The sequence below is a fragment of the Protopterus annectens genome, chromosome 7.part0, assembly GCF_019279795.1.
Source record: "Protopterus annectens isolate FY-2018-M chromosome 7.part0, PAN1.0, whole genome shotgun sequence".
In the NCBI taxonomy this organism is placed as follows: domain Eukaryota; kingdom Metazoa; phylum Chordata; order Ceratodontiformes; family Protopteridae; genus Protopterus; species Protopterus annectens.
In genome coordinates this window covers 286,570,248-286,582,268 of record NC_056739.1, presented here as the reverse complement: position 1 = coordinate 286,582,268, position 12,021 = coordinate 286,570,248, and the positions used below count along the sequence as shown (strand labels likewise).

General features: G+C 42.5%; 1 protein-coding gene across 30 annotated transcripts in view; it reads right to left on the bottom strand.

Annotated features, from left to right (window-relative positions):
- The window catches only part of NFASC (neurofascin), a 2,999,343-nt gene that overhangs the window by 1,766,247 nt on the left and 1,221,075 nt on the right, over positions 1 to 12,021 (bottom strand). The window lies entirely within an intron of this gene.

Here is a 12,021-nt window from a genome sequence, read left to right as displayed (position 1 = left end):
ACACAATGCAATTCCATTCAGAGCAGTACTTTATTTATGCAGGTACTATGGGTTGATAATACTTATCAAAAATGCTTGGCAGTGAAAGGATTAATGCTGCAAGACTCAAATAGGGGTGTGGGAGTTTGCAGGAGGCATATGCTGGACATCTGACAGATTTCTTTTGGCAATCAAGTATCATGCAAGTGTTGTAATATTAAGACATGGCTATAGAAGATAGCCTCACTATACAAGAGGTCAGCCTTGTGTTTTCTCCACTTAACCACCACCTTTCAACCAAACTTAGTTTCTCCAATTATCTTCAGGGCCATGAGTTCATGTTGTTTGTTATCCTGAGCACCATTCTAGGAAAGCCAGCAGCCTTTTCCTCAGGATTTTTTCCACACATTTATCTGCTGCTATTGTTAAGCTACCCTCACTGCAGATTCCTACATTTTTTTCTTGCTCCACTTTTTGAGTACAACTGTAGCAGGGTTCCAGTAGCCAAGCATGTCAGAGTTAGACAATAATATAGGGAATATCACTAGTCAGGGAATGAGCCAGCACATGGCTGGATTATTAAAAAATGAGGTGTAACCAGTCTGGTCCATGTGCCTCATCTTTCTTTTTATTTAGTCAGCTCCCAAACTATCTCTACATTTGAATGTCCATTCACTTCTCTGATCATTGTTCCAGAGTTCCTCTCAGTATGGCTTCTCATACTATCTTTCTGTTATAAAGGTAATGAAACATTCTTTACTGTACAATGCAGGGGTGTAACACCTGGAACGAGCCTATCAGAATGCTGAAGTAAATGTTCCAGCAGTCATATTATTTCCCTTTGATTCTTGCTGGAACTGCCTACTACTAGAGTGGACAAGGACAATTTTAAAAATTAAGACTTCCTTAATTTTCTTAAAAAAATGCTTTCACAAAATAAATCTAATAATGTCCAGTTTAATTTCTAAAGCATAATCTTGCAAACTTGTATATGTCTAAACCAGCACACAAACATGCAGGCACAGCAATAAAGTAGGAAACACAAATGAAAACTCTTATCACAACTTAATAGTGCTATTACCTTCTGGCTTGTATATGATCACAACTCTCAGACTTTAGAGCCAAAGATCAGGCTCCTTATCCCTGCCCATAATTTCCCTTTGCACTCATAGTTCCTTGGATTTCATTGGCCATTTGAATTAGCCAGATGTAGTCTACAGGGCTCAGCATGAATTTCATGTTAGAGTGCTTCTTGCATTAAGATAAAACGATTTTTGGTCTATTTACCTTTTATTCTTGTAGGTTTCTTCTAGTCTCCTTCTAGTCAGACATTCTTTACTGTTTTCTCAATTTATTTGTATTTGGGCATTCCTGCCTTTATCAGCCTTTCCCTTATCCTTCTTAAAAAAAAAAAATATATATATATATATATATATATATATATATATATATATATATATATATTTATATATATATATATATATATATATATATATATATATATTTTTTATCCATTTAATTTATTATTCTATTTGGTACTGTGTTCTGGAAGACTTTGTACTTTTGCCTTAGTGTTGCTGTATTAAAGAGTGCTGCTGTCCCACAAAGTACAGTTGTGTATACTTACCATACATGTATTCACTGATACAGTCCTGACTTGTGGGATTTCCTGGTGTGTAAACTCTTGGCCGGCCCGACTACCAGAGTAAAAATCTCCACCCTCCTTGGGCTGGTGGACATCCTATCAGATGTCAGTATGCTTGGGTATATAGGGAGCCAATCAACGCCATGATATCAATTTTTTCTTGTCCTCCAGAAGATAGGAGCCCCCAGGATGAACAATAAGCAAGGGTCTAAGACAGAATCTAGGCCAGGCCGGGGAAATATCCAGGGGATCCACTGTGTTGGGAAAAAGATATAAGCAGACTACTATAGTAGACAAAGGAGAAGGAGGGAAGGAAAGAAGACGGCAATAGGGAATACACTTGAACATCTACATTTATGGTAAGTGTACACAACTGTACTATGTTCTCTTTTTTTAACACCTTTATTGAATTATTACTTGTGACACAGGCACATTTACATTTATATAAAAGTAATCAAACTGTATTAACAAGTTAAAATTAACAGACACTATGCTTCACATATATTGTTATATATCATAAATCCTAAGCAACAGTACATAAATTATTAATTTCCTGCCCCCTTTTTTTAAACAAGAAACATCTTTATTAAACCATCACTTATGACATAAGCAGTCATACATTTATATAAATGAAAACAAAGCACACCGACACAATCCTAGTTGCAAGCATTTTACATCACAAACCATACTGACGCACACCCAGTTGCAAACATTATTCATCACTTATAATCTACCCAATCATTTTCAGTCAAACATTACATAGCTCATTTAAGTCCTGCCTTCTTTTAAACTGAATTCCCTGCCTGTATGTATTGTTCCCACAATTCCCATTTTGTCCTATGTAGTTCTTCATGTTTCACTGTTGCAGTCCTGACTTGTGGGATGGTTCCCAAAGCTGATGGATGGTGGATGGGTCTGTGTTGGATTTGTGTAGATTTGTGGTGGATCCCAAGGAGGTGAGGTAGTTCCAAGTAAAGGCCAGATCCTTGAAGAGCTTTGACAGATTTGTGGCTTGAATAGCACAGTCGTCTTGATAGGGATAAATTTGGACCCCCCTTGTTCTGTAGAAGGTGATCACATGGGCTAAGCACTTTGTGAAAAACCTGAGAGCAGTAGGCAAGCTAAAGGGTAGTGCAGAGAATTGAAAGCGACTGGTACCTGCTCTGAAACAGAGAAAACTTCTGCATGATTCCTCTATGGGAATATGCAAGTAAACATCCTTTAGATCAGGGGTGACCATTAAGGCCTGAGGAGCTATGATGGGTAGATGTTTTGAAGGGTCAACATTTTGAATTTTGGTACCAACAGGGACTGATTAAGGGTGGATAGGTCTAAAACAGGTTGCCAAGAGCCTTCCTTTCTGGGAATCAGAAATAGCCTAGAGTAAAACACCTTTCCTTTTTGATGTTCTGGGACTGGTTCCACTAAGCCCTATGAGCACAGACTGAGAATTTGACTAAGGGCCATTGCTCTTTGATTTTGTGGAATATCTGGGAAACTTGAGTATCTTAATGGTTCTTTGAAAGTTGGCCTGTAATCATTTGAGATAATATTCATAACCCACTTGTCTGAAATGATGAGAGACCAATTTTCTTTAAACAGGGATAGCCTTCTGCCTATCTTTTCGGAAGATGGTGGAGGCAAGGAGAGGGAAATGGGAGAGTCATTGCTGCTCTCTGCCAGGGCCCTGTAGCCTAGAGCTCCCTTGACTGGGGTTTCTGAGGACCACTGACTGGGCTTTTATGACTGGAGCTGCCTTTGAGGTCTTTCTCTCCGGGGTTTCCTTTGCCTGCTGTTTGTCTGAGAGGGAAAGGACTAGTGTTTAGTGGGAAAATTCCTAGTAAACCTAGGAGGCTGAACTTGGAGGAAGTCTTTAACAGTTTGCATATATTTTGCTTTATCTTCCATCTTTTTGAGCATAGCCTCAGCTTTTGGCACAAGGAGGAAGTCCTTGTCCAAGGGTACATTAAGAAGGTTGGACTTGACATGGTCTGGGAGGGTTTGCTCCCTAAGCCAAGCATGCCTTCTAATGATAGAACCAGAAACTGCAGCTCATCTGGAGGCCTCCATAGCATCATAGCTGCAGTGTGAATAGTGTTTAGGCACCTGGGAGCTAGAATGACAAAGGTCCAGCAATTCCTTGGTAATGTTCTTGGCCTCCAGGGAAGATATCTTTTGCTTCATTTGATCCAGAATAGTTTATTGGTATTTGATTATATGAAACTGTCAGTTAAGGGCCCTCATGGCAATGGCAGCAGAAGTGTAAACCTTTTTTACCAAACCTATCAAGGAGCCTGTTTTCTTTTTCAGCAGCTAAAGGGTTTTTTGAAGAGCTGGTCCCTGCTCCTTTGGGATCTGGAGTGCCTGTAGAACCTGTCTGGTTTTCAAGGAACTGGAGGAAGAGAATCTAGATTCAAGGAAGAATCCATAAAAACATCCTCCAGAACCTCCAATGCAGGAGGAACGGCCAAAGGTCTGTGTTCTGGCAAGTCAAAGAACTCTCTAACACTCTTTTTTGATTGTGGGTATTCCTGGGCCTCCTACTGGAAATTTTCCTTCATGGCATGGAGAGTTTCCCCAAAAGTGATATCTTCAGGAGGAGAAGATGAAGCCAAATTATCTTCAGTAACTAAATCTTCAAAGGAAGTAAGGAAGGGTCCCTCCTTAAAGACAGATTCCTCCTGATCTGAATCCTCCTCAGAATCAGGAGGCTCAGAGAAAATGTCAGAGGTAGGATTCCTCTTTTTTCCCTGGGGAAGACTCCAAAGGGGGCTGCCTAGCTCTGTCTATTGAAATAAGGTCTTTACATAACCTCGCCAGGTCTTGCTGAAATCCCTGTGCATGGCAGCCAGTAGACCTTGATATAGGGCCTGAGGTAGAACCCTTCTTAGAGGTAGCTCTGGCCTTGGGCTTAGGTGCATCCGCAATCTTGATGCCAGTCTCTCTGTAAGAATGAGCTGATGCAGGCTGACACCACAAAGGGACATCGCTGATAAAAGATCATTCATCAGACACTGAGGTCTGCTAAGCGACTCCAGACCCAACCAACAAATTAAGAATTAAGGCCTGTGTTGAGGCTGAGGGACCTAACAGCATGTTGGACTTTGGACAAATCTCGACAGATGCCTGCGCCATTACCTCAGTCGCAGAAGGGGCTGTAAAAATGCCTTACCTTCCTCAGTGACAACAAGCCTTGGCAGACTGGCAGACAGAAAATGGTACTCATCCAAAGCCCTAAGCTTGGGTCTTTCTTCCTTATCCTTACTATGTTTAGGGAGCTCAAACTTAGGTTGATGGACGGACACCCTCTGATGATGCAAAGTAGATGGGAGACTACGATGCCTAGCTAAGATCTCAGCTCTACACGTGATAGTTCTAGAGTTGAAATGGGTGCAGAAACAACAATTAGAAATGTTGTGATCAGAACCTAGACAGGTGAGACACAGTGAATGGAAGTGAATACTTACCACAACAGAGACAATTGTTAACCTTATCGGACATGGATTAAAGCAAAAAAAAAAAAAAGGAATTCCCCAATGAGGTACTTGGCTTTCAGATGATTTGCCTCCAGTGCAGATCAACTGATATAATGAAAGATTGCTTTGGGCTCTGATGGCAAGAAAAGACTGATATCATGGTGTCAGACTGCTCCCAATATACTCAAGCACCAAGCATACTGATGTCAGATAGGATGTCCACCAGCCTGAGGAGGAGGTAGATCTTTACTCTAGTAGTGGGGCCGACCAAGGGCTTACATGGCAGGAAGTCCACAAGTCAGGACTGCAACAGTGAAACACAAAGAACTTCTGTTGTTATGCTACAATGTGGTGTTATTGTTCCCTTAGGTATGATGGATAATATGCACTGGTTGCGGGCCTTACAGAAACAGATGCTTGGTGCCAGATCCATGGGCTCAAGCTCAATGCCAAGAAATGTATAGTTATCCCCTTTGGGAAAAACCATGTACCCATGAATTACCACATAAGTGGCAGTACACTAAACACCGAAAGTGTGATAAGGGATTTAGGGATACAGGTGGACAGTGGTCTCACCTTCAATAACCACATCAACACAACAGTCAGGAAATCATTCTATGTGGCACACCTCATTACTAAGGGCTTTTCATCCAGAAAAAAGGAGGTCATTGTCTCACTGTATCATCCCTCATTAGACCCATTATAGAGTAAAACACCCCGTTTGGTATGTACCTCACAAGACATCTGCAACAACTGGAAAGGCCACAGAAACACCTCACTAAAAGAATCACAAGCCTAAAGCAGATGCCCTGTGCTGACCATCTAAAAAAACTCCAGCTATACTCTGTCGCATATCACCTACTCAAAGGCGATCTCTGCTTAACATACAAGGCCATGTCAAACCCAGAGCTGTTGGACATGCTACACTTAAATCCCAATCCCTCACAGCCACATGCTCCAGGGATCTAAACCTGGTCATCACAATGAACAAAACATGCTGGAGGGATAGATTCCTGAACCAGAGACTCCCCATGCTCTGGAATAGACTGCCCATACATGTCAAGCTGAGCGCCTCTTTGGCCCTCTTCAAAAGGAACCTTGATGATTGGATGGGAGATAGGAAATTAACCCCTGGGATCACGTCAGTCACACTGCTGGACAGGGGACCAGGGAAGTAAATATTCTGGGAAGAAATAGCCAGGGAATTGTTATGGCTAGGCTTGTATAGACCCTAGGGCCGATAGTCTAGTACCAACCTATGAACAAGCTCCTTCACAAGGATCCACACAAAAAATGTTTATTGCCTAGAAGCCTCTCATCTTCATGAGAAATGTGAGTTATGTGTGTCTTTTGGACCTACAGCCCTTTTAAACTGTCAGCCATAGATAGTTCTGACAGACCTTCTCCCTGCCTCCGTGAGTGAATCAGTCTCCTCCTTCTTGGCTTCCCCTTCATCAAAGAAGTCGGTGGTGAGAACCATGGAAAAAGCAAAAAGACAAATCCAAAGAAAGAAAGAGAAAAGGATAAAGAGAAGGAGAAGGAAAGGGGGAAGAGACTGCAAGAGAGATAAAGTTCAAGAGAGAAAGATATTGTGTAAAAGTCTAGAAGGAGTTTTCAAACTTTTGTATTCATATTCAATGCCCTCTTCGTCATCGGGGCTGGATCCCATATGGATATGTTCACTGACTCCTCCTCTTCTAGTGGAGCCTAGGTCTTCCAAATGAGACAGTCAACCCTCTCCTCTTGATCTGCTATCCTTTAATCCCCATGGATCATTTCATAGGTATGGCAGACCACCCTTGACAGCCACTTTCTCCAGTTCAGTACAGTCATCAAAGAGTTTATCCAGGGCTGAATTGTATAGGATATTGCAGGTGTTCCTGAGGACTTAGACACAGATGGAAGTCCTTCCTGCTCCCCTTGCTCCTAGGGTGCCAGGACCAGGTCCCTCCAACCCGAATTTAACTCCTCCTTCCTTGATCTGACCTTCAGATCAGGTAGTGTTGGATTCAAGAACTTCTTGCTTAATCTCTTTGATGGAGCTGGTAGATTATATGTCTTCAATTCCAACAGTGTTTTTCACCCTATTGACTATGTCATTGTTGGAGTATGGGGGGGCTGCAGAGCCATTAGATCAGTGTCAGTGTATGGCAGATGAGGACAACTCCAAGACTTTCAGATGAGTCTTTTCCCCTTAGTGACTCAGCTTTAGCTCAGCTCCAGTGTCTGCTTCAGAGCCAAGTTGCATCTCATGAGGTCTTTTTGTCTAGATCTTTGGATCCAAGGAGAACTCTTTCAGGACCATCCCCTACATCAGCCTTTAAAGCATTTGAGAAAGTTCAGTGTCTTTTAGGGAAGAGGTATCCCTCCCTCACTCAGATCCATCCCTACTATTCTCTGGCATCTGTGGTTCCTCCTCCTTCTCCTTCTATCCCTTTGGGACAGTCAACTACAAAAAGCCTCTACAGAGATCATGAGATGAGCTCCCCTAGTTCCTGACTCTTCCCTGGACTGCCCCCAAGAACAGTATAGGAAGTATTAATGAAAAAGGATGCATTCAAACTCCCCTTGGGAGTCTCTCCCTGATAACATTGATTTCGATGAAGGGGAATGGTCCCCAAGGTCCCACCAGAAGACATCTGGTTTGTAGACATCCTTTACTTCAGCAGAGGGGGAGCTGGTCAGCCAATGTTCCTTCTCAATAGGACTTTGGGCTCCTCAAAGCCTTTGGAGCTGGCCCATCTAGTTCCCAGCGGGCATGGAAGGAGCTGGATGTGATGTAGCCCATATTCTGCAAGCAGGCGAGATGTTGGTTTTGCTATGAAATAGATTTCACTGGAGCAAGGGACCTGCAGTAGATGCCATTGTAATTGTGGTAGCTTTAACAAAGAAATCTCTGAGGAAAGCTCCTTTGCCCATCCCCCGAAGAGGATAGATTTGGAAAGCCACTGCACTCATCAGCAACATTTGCCTTACATGTACAGAAATATCTTGCACAATTGACAAGGTTTTAGAGGGATTTGACCAAAGAGCTCTATAACTTTCTATGTGGTACCGTGACAGCAAATTTCAAAAAAATGGTGGATTTACAGTTGTCAGACTTACAGTACATTACAAATGTGTTCATGCAGCTTTTGCCCAACGTGGCAGCTGGTACATCTAGAACAGCAGACATACTTGGATGCACCTCTGTGATTTTGCAGAGATATTTAAAATAACCTTTTTGAATATCCCTTTGATGGGTTCACACTATTTGGCCCCAAGTCTGAAGACACACTCACCAGGAGTGAACATGACAGCAAAACTCTATTTGCCATTGACATCCACTTTTCCATTCCTCAAAGTACTTTTTCTGGAAACATAACGGTAGAAAGAGACTTTGGTTCCATGCATCTCAGGGTTTTGCACAGGACACTTCTGGAAACAAACCACCCCAGGTGTGGATAGGCAAACAACAATGGACATCACCCTAGAGGTGGAGGTTGTCTGCAGAACCAGGAGTTTCAAGTTCTACCTGGAGACAAACCCTTCCAACTCTCCTGAAAGGTTGCCCAACTGCTGCACTGTGTAGGTAGTTGAGGGCACTTATCTCTGCACCCTCATGTGTAGTCAGATAGCACTCCCTATTTGTGGTTGCTGAGAGTGATATGCATAAATTATGTTATTTCTTTATTTACCCACCAAAGATTTCATATGGAAACCTTACCAACATTCCACCCACACAGCTAAAGGCAGCATTACTGGAAACTGCAAATCTGCTAGACAGGGACTCATTCAGAAGGTCCCACCAAACCAGCAAGGAACTGGAGTCTACTCAAGATTCGTTTTGAGTCCAAAGGAAAAAAAAGAGGACCTCAGGCCATTTCTGAATGTCAGTCACTTAGACTAGTGTGTGAAACATAACATTCTAGATGGCCAGAGTTCAGTCTATTTTACCTCTTCTGTGCTTTGTCAATCTTCAGGATGCCTACTACCATGTGAAAAAGGTGAGGCAGTCCATGATGTTTCTTCACTTTTGGCTGGCAGCCAGTCACTTTCAGTTCAGAGCACTGCCCTGCAGATTCAGCACTGTCCCAGCTGTTCACCAAATGCATGGCAGTGGTAAGTGGCACATCTCAGGCTATAAGGGTTCCGGGTGCTCCCACATCTAGACGACTGGATCATTACTGCCACCACACAGGATATAATAATTCAAGCCAGGGATTTCTTGCTCCAGTTGTCCTGTCACATAGAAATCACAATAAATCTGGAGAAGTACAAAATCACCCCAGTCCGCACTACAGAATTCTTAGGATGTCACTAGGACACCTCTTCGCATATAGCCAAACATCTGGAATTGAGGCAAGTCATGCTGCACCAACAGGTTTCCCTTGTCCTTTCTCACCAAAATCACATAGTGAGATCCATACTATGTCTCTTGGGTTCATGGCAGCATCCGTCACTCTTGTTCATCATGCCAGATTCCACATGAGAGTGCTAAAGTGGGCTGTCTCAGTAGACTGGTCTATCCTGCATCCTTCTTTTGTAATTTTTAGTCAGACCCATGGGGATCTTCAGGCAACATATTTAGTGGTGGCTACATTCTCCTCTTGTCTCTTTAGGTCATCCTTTTCTTTTCCATCCCCTGGTAGTCACTGAGACCACAGGCACATCCTTCTGGAGTGGCAGGTGCATTTTGGAATGAAGACTGTTCACTGCACATGGTCGTTGACAGAGGCCAATCTTCACATTGATGTTCTAGAGATAAGGGCAGTCTTTCTCGGATTGTAAGCCTTAAGGACTGCCTCCTCATGGGTGTGATCCCTGTCCAGACATCATGTCAGTGGTCTGGTACAGCTATAAACAAGAAAGAACAAATTTGTATCCCTTATGTTGGGAGGCAATGATGGTTTAGTAAATGGGCAATATCTTCCCAGTGCTTTTTGATGGCAGTGCAAATTCTGGAGTAATCCAATGTATTGTCAGAAAAGTTGAGCATGTCCATTCTTATACACATGAGTGGTGTCTCAGTCAGACATGGGCTTCCATTATTTTCAACTGCTGGGACCAGCCTTGCTGTGATCTGTTTGCAACCCAGCTAACATCAAATGAAGCAGAATCCCTTACAAGGGCAGTCACTGATGGCTGCTCTGGTCCACACTTGGCTCCTATGTCTCTTTTATTCCTACCCCCAAATCCCCCTTATAATCAAACTTCTGCAGAAAGCAACCTGGTGCAAGGTGAAGTTGATTCTCAGTTTTTGGTCTCAACAGATATGGTTCCCCTTCCTGTGGCCTCATCTTGTGTATTCTTCCTGGGAGCTGAACCCTTTCCCAGATCTAATTTCTCAGTCATTTGGCAAACCACGCCCAGACATCAAATACATGAAATTGACAGTTTGGTTTCTCCACTTCAGTGATGGCCAGAAATTCCAAGCTTTCATCCAGTGTGATTCATATTTTGTCATCACCGCAAAAGCCTTCCATAAAGAAAGTTTATAGAAGCAAGTGGAAGAGATTCTGCATCTGGGCCTCTGCCAAGGGCCACACATCCTTTTTCAGCACCTCTCTGCCATCACATCTACATTTTTTCACAGAGCTTTTTCATGCAGGAGCTAGCTACTCCACCATCAAAGTTCAGTTGGCAGCTATCTGAAATGTTCATGTTGGTAAAGGCAAGATGCTTGTTGCTACTTTAAAACTGTCTATAAAGTTTTTTGAGGAGTACATTTCTCCTATGACCTCCTCTCAGGGATCCTATTCCACCTTGGGATATTACTGCGTTTACTCCAAGCCTTGACAAAACTCCCTTTTGAACCCACAGCTACTACAGAATTGAAATTCATTTCAATCTTTGAAAACCCTCCTCTTGGTGGTGATTACCTGTTCAAGGAGGATCTCAGTATTGCAGGCCTTATCTTGTACACCACCACATTTGGTCTTTCATAAAGACAGAGTATCTCTGATGAAGAATTCTAACTTTCTCCCCGACATCGCTTCTGACTCTGCTTTGAATCAGGCTATTAACCTCCCAATGTTCTTTCCCAATTTCTCAAACAAGGGTGAATATCTTTATTTGCTGGATGTTTCTGACATCATACCCATGACTTCAGAAAATATGACCAGCATTTTATTTCCTTTTCTAAAGCTAAATTAGGAACCAGTGTCTCCAATGTAGCACTGTCCAGATGGTTGTTCAGTTGTAATTTGTTCACAGAGCAAAGGGACTTTCACTTGCTAACAAACCTAAAAGCTCATTCAACTACAGAGGTGGCAACTACTTACAGCCTTTTACTCTAGATACCATACTGATGATATGTGTGCTGTGGATACTTGGTCTACTGTGTGCACATTTCTCTCTCATTACAATCCTGATCTGCAGTCTATGTCTAGGCCTTTGTTTGGCTCCACTATCCTTCAGAATATCCTTCTATAAGTCCATCCAGGGGTTGTGGTGGCTGGGGACTGACCCAGCAGTTAAGATGAATGGAAAAAATAACACCAGATACAAATTTTAAGTACTTACCATAACTCTAGATCTATGTTGTCTTTTTTCATCCATTTTAACCTTCCCTTCATCTGTTCTCTTTCCAAATTGTCACTATTTTGAGCTTGACTGACCATACTGGACCTCTCCAGACCATTGTCTTATTTATAGACTTTAACTATATTGTTGTTATGTCAGCTTTTTCTTCTGTTCTGTAGGTAGGGTAATCTGTGTAAGTAAGCAAACTCAGTCTGAGGAACCGTGAGGGCAAACAGTAATTATCGGTAGGCAGTACCTGTCCTCAGTCTTGGAGCCAAAGTCCGAGAGTTGCCTGCATCAGATCCAATATACCCAATGGTTTAGATGGAAAGAAGGCAACATGGATCTAGCAATATAGTAAGTACATAACTTTTATTTCTTTAAACTGTCAACTCAGCAGCAGACCCCCAGTGCCTT